General features: G+C 36.5%; 1 pseudogene; it reads left to right on the top strand.

The window, feature by feature from the left end:
* Nucleotides 1–996: 996 nt before the first annotated feature.
* Nucleotides 997–6,578, top strand: LOC110916646 (annotated as a pseudogene).
* The last annotated feature ends 221 nt before the right edge of the window (nucleotides 6,579–6,799 follow it).

The following is a 6,799-nucleotide window of genomic DNA, read 5'->3' as shown; positions in this document are numbered from 1 at the left end:
TATTTCAACCCGCTCCCCTTTAGGCAAATCTTTTGATTTGACCCATTTGACGTGTTACGAACAAACTGCAACTCAAAATAGTTTCATCGGTGTCATATATGTCTCGGTTACCTTTACATCTGTTAAGTATACCAATTTAGTGGAGGGTTCAAATGAGAAGAATTTTTTTGTAAGAAGAAAAAAGAAGTTTCAACCAATAAGAATGCTTCATTTTATTTCATTTAATATTTGTATTTAATTTTAATATAAGGGTATATTGGTAAACTTAAATAAATCATTAATTTGTATTCTTCCCCTTTAATAACTAGCTAAATTAAATTTGTAACTCTTTTTCAAAATATATACTTTTTCCAAATTAAAAAAAAAAACAACTTAATTTAAAGTGTAGAATAAATACTAGTTGTGTAGGATAAATTACGAGTTGTGTAGGATATATATTTCGAGGTGTGTAGGATAAATTTCGACTGTGTAGGATAAAATTATATAATGTGTAAGGTGTATGTAGGAAAATTTTGATATGTGTAGCTTTTGTAGATTATATGTAGGATAATTAATGATTAGTTAACTAATTAATGATTAGTTAACTAATTAATTAAAGATAGAAAAATTAATGATATAAGTTATAAATGAAATAGTATTTTACTAATATGCCCTTTCTTCTTTTTCTTCTCATGTTAAATTTCTACTCAAATGAACAATCCCCTTAATCTATTAAATATATATTCATACAATAATAATTATTATTATATATAAAATTATGAGAAAGATAAGTAAAAATTATATAGGTTTTAGGGTGGGGTAGGATTTATAATTAGGTTTTTTTATTTTTTTTATTTAAAAGTTAATAAAAAAAATAAACCCAGTAAGAGGTTTAGATGACAAAAAAATGCCAAACTTGAAGGGCGATATATAGCAAAAAATACTTATTTTAGATGAAACTGGAAACACTGGAAACAGGTCCAAACAATTTTGGCAATAAAAGAAATTGAAGTGACTTTAGGGTCTTGTTACAAACGTAAAAGTGGATTTCTAAAACCAACCAGAAGTAAACCATGGCCACCAGCATTCACCTCCCCACCTCCTTCCGTCTCACCGTCACCACCATCAAACTCAAAAAACTCCGCCACTCCCCACCCAAAATGTCCACCAACCAAACCCCAACCCCAACCCAAACCCAACTCATCACATCCATCACAAAACTCATCTGGGGCAAATCTCTCCCACCCCAACTCCTCATCTCCACCGTCCGCACCACCTGGTCCACCGTCTGGCACCTAATGATGTCCCAACTCGCCCCATCCGACCCATCCGGATCCTACACCCGACCCCTTTCCCAATTCCGCACCCCAAACCCCCAACACCTTAACCCCACCTCCCTCCACCTCTACGCCGCCCTCCCCTGCCCCTGGGGCCACCGAACCCTCATCGTCCGCGCCCTCAAGGGTCTCCAACACGCTCTCCCGGTCTCCATTGCGTCCCCCGGCCTAGACGGCTCATGGGAGTTCAACGATACTAATATTCCAGCTGGGGATAAGAAGCTTGTTCCTACCCAGGATAAGGTTAACGGGGCGAAAACACTTCGGGAGGTTTATAAAAGGCGGCCGGGCGGTGCCCATGCTGTGGGATTTTGAGAAGAATGAGGTTGTTTGTAATGAGAGTTATGATATTATTGAATTGTTGAATTCGGGGTTTAATGAGCTGGCCAGGAATCCGGATTTGGATCTTTCGGCGCCAGAGCTTAAGAATCGGATTGATGAGTGGAATCGGGTTATTTATCCGAGCATTAACAATGGTGTTTACAGGTAAAGTTGGTGAAATGTGATCATGTTTGATTTGCATAGTAAGTGTAGAATTGGCAAGGTGTGTTCGGATTTGTGGTTTGAAAATGATCATGTGATATTGGATAATGAGAAATTAGAATCAAATAATAATAATAAGAGACGATTTAGGGACAGATTTGATATTAGATGATAGTATATCGAAACAAAATATACATTGTGATACGGTCCGTTGACCCCAACTCCATCTCGGGACCGGGCAATCCGACCCATCATCACATACCCACGTTCATTAAGTTAATTAGGATGCATATTCATTTAGTTATATAGCATGCATATGTTTACTCTTTCCTGTTACCCACGTTTACATTAGTTAGTTTGCATGTTAAACCACACTCCACGTTTCCATGTTTAGCATATCTCCATGTTTACATGTTTCAATTTGCATCTTGTATTTAACACTCATTTTGAGTTTAATGAAGTAAGAAGAAAATTAGCAAAGTCTTGTTTCTATCTCTAATTCTTGGAGTCTAACCCGCTTAAGGGTCTATCTTGGAGTCTAACCCGCTCAAAGGGTTTCTATCATTTGGTGCTTTCATTATCGATCATCATGCCTCCCCGTAAGATAAGTCCATCCCTCGAAGCTGCGTTGAGGGCGTTGGTCGAGAAGCTCGATCAATATCTTAGGGCCACATACCCCAACTATACTCCGCCACCCAAACCATTTGCTCCAAAACCTTTCCTACATCAAATATCCTCATCCGCATCTAAAAAACGCACCTATCGGCATCAACAACAATCCCCCAAAACCACACCCAACCGACCCACATCTACCGCCCCGAGGGCATCACGAGCCTCACCCAAACCAACCACAAAAACAACACTAAAATCGACCTCAAATAGCACCCATCGACAAAACAAACCAATGCCCAACCCCGCATGTGTGTCTACCAAACATGACACCTACAACAACAACCACAACACCCGAGTCTTGCCATCAAACAACAAGGAATCGAAGGTAGCCGAAAGACGTGCTTGGAAACCACCGTGGGGGCCCGTTGTGTCCGCACCGAATGCCGCTGGGAGAGTCGAATGGCGACCACCATGGTGCTTTTATACCGTCCTTGAGGACAAGGACATTTTTTAGGGCGGGAGTATTGATACGGTCCGTTGACCCCAACTCCATCTCGGGACCGGGCAATCCGACCCATCATCACATACCCACGTTCATTAAGTTAATTAGGATGCATATTCATTTAGTTATATAGCATGCATATGTTTACTCTTTCCTGTTACCCACGTTTACATTAGTTAGTTTGCATGTTAAACCACACTCCACGTTTCCATGTTTAGCATATCTCCATGTTTACATGTTTCAATTTGCATCTTGTATTTAACACTCATTTTGAGTTTAATGAAGTAAGAAGAAAATTAGCAAAGTCTTGTTTCTATCTCTAATTCTTGGAGTCTAACCCGCTTAAGGGTCTATCTTGGAGTCTAACCCGCTCAAAGGGTTTCTATCATTTTTAGGGCGGGAGTATTGATACGGTCCGTTGACCCCAACTCCATCTCGGGACCGGGCAATCCGACCCATCATCACATACCCACGTTCATTAAGTTAATTAGGATGCATATTCATTTAGTTATATAGCATGCATATGTTTACTCTTTCCTGTTACCCACGTTTACATTAGTTAGTTTGCATGTTAAACCACACTCCACGTTTCCATGTTTAGCATATCTCCATGTTTACATGTTTCAATTTGCATCTTGTATTTAACACTCATTTTGAGTTTAATGAAGTAAGAAGAAAATTAGCAAAGTCTTGTTTCTATCTCTAATTCTTGGAGTCTAACCCGCTTAAGGGTCTATCTTGGAGTCTAACCCGCTCAAAGGGTTTCTATCACATTGACATTATATAATTTTTAAAGGTATAGCAAATAGGATTTTGAAGCCGGGAAACTAGAAAAGATTTGATATTTTAAGTTGGTTTTTGGGTGAGTTTAAGATTAAGTTTCGGGTAATTGTAATCCTAATTGGTGATTTTCAACCCCATATAAGCGGGTACACCTGCAATCCCGACGAGTATTGTAAAAAGCGCGAGGTGCACTGAGGCTATAGGTCTAGAGCCGAGGCGTAAAGGTCAAAAGCGCACAACTTTAGTATGTGAGGCACACTTTATCTTATTTTTAGACATATATTTCTCATAGGTTACCCAAAATTTAGACATATATAAGCTCGATAAATAGTTTAATATATAAATGACCTATGTGTATAGCACAAAATGCTATATGTACAACATCCTGATGCACAAAACCTTCCCCATACAATAAGTTGTGCCTCCTTCTGCTTTTCTGTGCGTCTCGTGCGCCTTCTGTATGCATTATGCCTCACCGAGTCAGAAGCGAGACTTATAGAATGGAATTCAAATCATTTGCAGGTGCGGGTTTGCACAAAGTCAAGAAGCATATGACGCCGCTGTGAACGAGCTGTTTAGTGCTTTAAACACAGTCAATGATCATTTAAGTGGTTCACGGTACTTATGTGGAGATAAGCTTACATTAGCAGATGTATGTTTATTTACTACTTTGATTCGGTTTGATCTCGTGTACAATGTCATGTTCAAATGTACAAAGAAGAAGGTGGTCGAATATCAAAATCTTCATGGTTACATGTGCGATATCTATCAGGTACACACTTGTTCCATATCTCTTATCTTTTTTAAAAAATAACTAGTAATAAAATAAATTAAAAAGTATATTTTTCACTTGGCTTGTTCTTATACAAACATAAACTCTTAACCTAACTTTTTTAAACGGTTTATCAAATAGCTTTTTATATTTTGTCATGTTAAAACATATATATCACGGGATTAGGAGAAAACACCCTAAAGTGTGAGAACGGATCCTGGCCCAACACGTGACAGGGGGCGCTAAATGATATACAGGGGTACGATTGTCCTTTTGTATGTTCCCTTATTATTCGCGTTATAATATAAACTATTGTAATTCCCTGTGCTATGCGTCAACAATTGTGTTCGCATCGATTTGGTTACAAATCCAAAAAATAATGTCGTGATCTGCCAAAAAGATACTAACACGTGTTTTACGCTGATCAAAAACCATAATAATAGTACCAATGTTATTCGGTCGGAATGGGTTAGGTTCGTCGAAGTACTGGTACAGTACCAACACTCGTACAGATTACGATAATAAAAATTACTATATTTGGAATACAACTCGATTTTCAAAAAAGTTTATACCGGAATGTCAAGAAAAAAATTAAACATAGTTGCATTTAGTGTTTTTTAAAAGCTAACGAACGTATCTTAACAATGAAAAAACCTAAAGTTACGGTTAAATGGTTGAAAACATATAATATGTACATATGTAATGTAGGGGTGAAATGAAAATTAAAAAATAACTAGTATTAAGCACCCCCGCCTTGCGGCGGGGCGAGCACTAATGCCACTCTACTGCCAGCGACCACCGACACTGAAGTTAGGGTGTGTTAATGCAATGAAATTAAACTGAAACGTAAAACATAGAATAAAATAACTAAGTTGATCTAGGACTCGCGCGTTAACCCGCGTCGATTTTTTCCCATTTGACAGGTTCATCGTAATCTATATATATATATTATATATCATTACCACTATACAAACCATAATGCAAATATTACAACAACCATTACATCAATATGTTGCAAATTATATTTATATATGATTTTGGCTAAATTAATTAGATTATTATAAATTATAATAATTTACAAATAAAACAACACAAATTTGAATGGATCAAACTGATTGAACATGGTAAGATAATGAAACCATTATTTGATTAGGGCACAACCACTTAATCACAATTTACAACCATACATGCATACAAAACAGATTGAATTTGATAAGGTAATGAAACCATTATTTGATTAAGGTACAACCACTTAAGCACAATTTACAACCAAACATGCATATATATTATTTGATTAGGGTACAAACATTTAAACATAATTTACAACCAAAGATGCATACTATTTGATTAAGGTAGGAACATTTAAGCATAATTTAAGACCAAAGATGCATACTACTTGATTAAGGTACAAACATTTAAGCATAATTTACAACCAAACATGCATACACATGTTACAAATTAATAGTATATAAATAGTATATAAATTTAACAAAGTGTACAACCCCAACACAAAAAGGTACAACAAAACTAAGCATAAAACACCATTAATGCAAAAGTTACAACCACTTAAAGCCTAAGTATATTACAAATTGATATTATATAAATTAGCGTGTCAAATATTATCACAAATCATATATTTAGCTCAGTAGTAAATTGTTTTTTTTTTAAATAAAACGTGTAGATCCTTATGCCTTTGTATATAACTTTGTCAGTCAAAAATAATGAATACGAGCACAAATCCAACATTTTTGTGCATTTGTTTGGGTTGATACAGATTCCACATGTCGCGGAGACATGCAATCTTGACGCGATGATGGACGGTTACTACAAGTTCTTGTTTCCATTGAATCCAGGCAACATTAGACCAGTTATGCCCTATGCATCTGCCCATGAATTCCTCTTACAGAGTCACAATAGGGAATATCTTTCAACCTCTCAACAAAGTGCACAGATTCTTGTTTCATAGTTATGTACATTAGGTTTAAATGTATGTCATGTTTGACAAATTTTAATGAATATATGTGTATAGATAGCACTTCATTTCAACATACTTGTGTTTTTACACCGTAAAGATGTGATTGTTTTATGAGCAGGGGCTGGCTTGTTTGGAGCTTTCTTTCTTTCTAAAGCTCAAGCTAGGCTTGTAAGTAGTTTTCAAGATTTAGTTGGGCTTGTGCTCAGCTTGGCTCGTTAATTAATTGTTATATTTATATACACTAGGTTAGTTACCCGTGTAATACACGGGCGGCTGAACTAATTTGTTTTGTAAACTTACTTGTTATATTCAAATAGTAATCTTTTTAGCAACCATACAACAATTTACAACCAAAA

This window comes from Helianthus annuus, chromosome 11 (assembly GCF_002127325.2).
Source record: "Helianthus annuus cultivar XRQ/B chromosome 11, HanXRQr2.0-SUNRISE, whole genome shotgun sequence".
Taxonomy (NCBI): Eukaryota; Viridiplantae; Streptophyta; class Magnoliopsida; order Asterales; family Asteraceae; genus Helianthus; species Helianthus annuus.
Note: the sequence above shows the minus strand (reverse complement) of the source record. Positions and strands in the feature narration are given on the sequence as shown.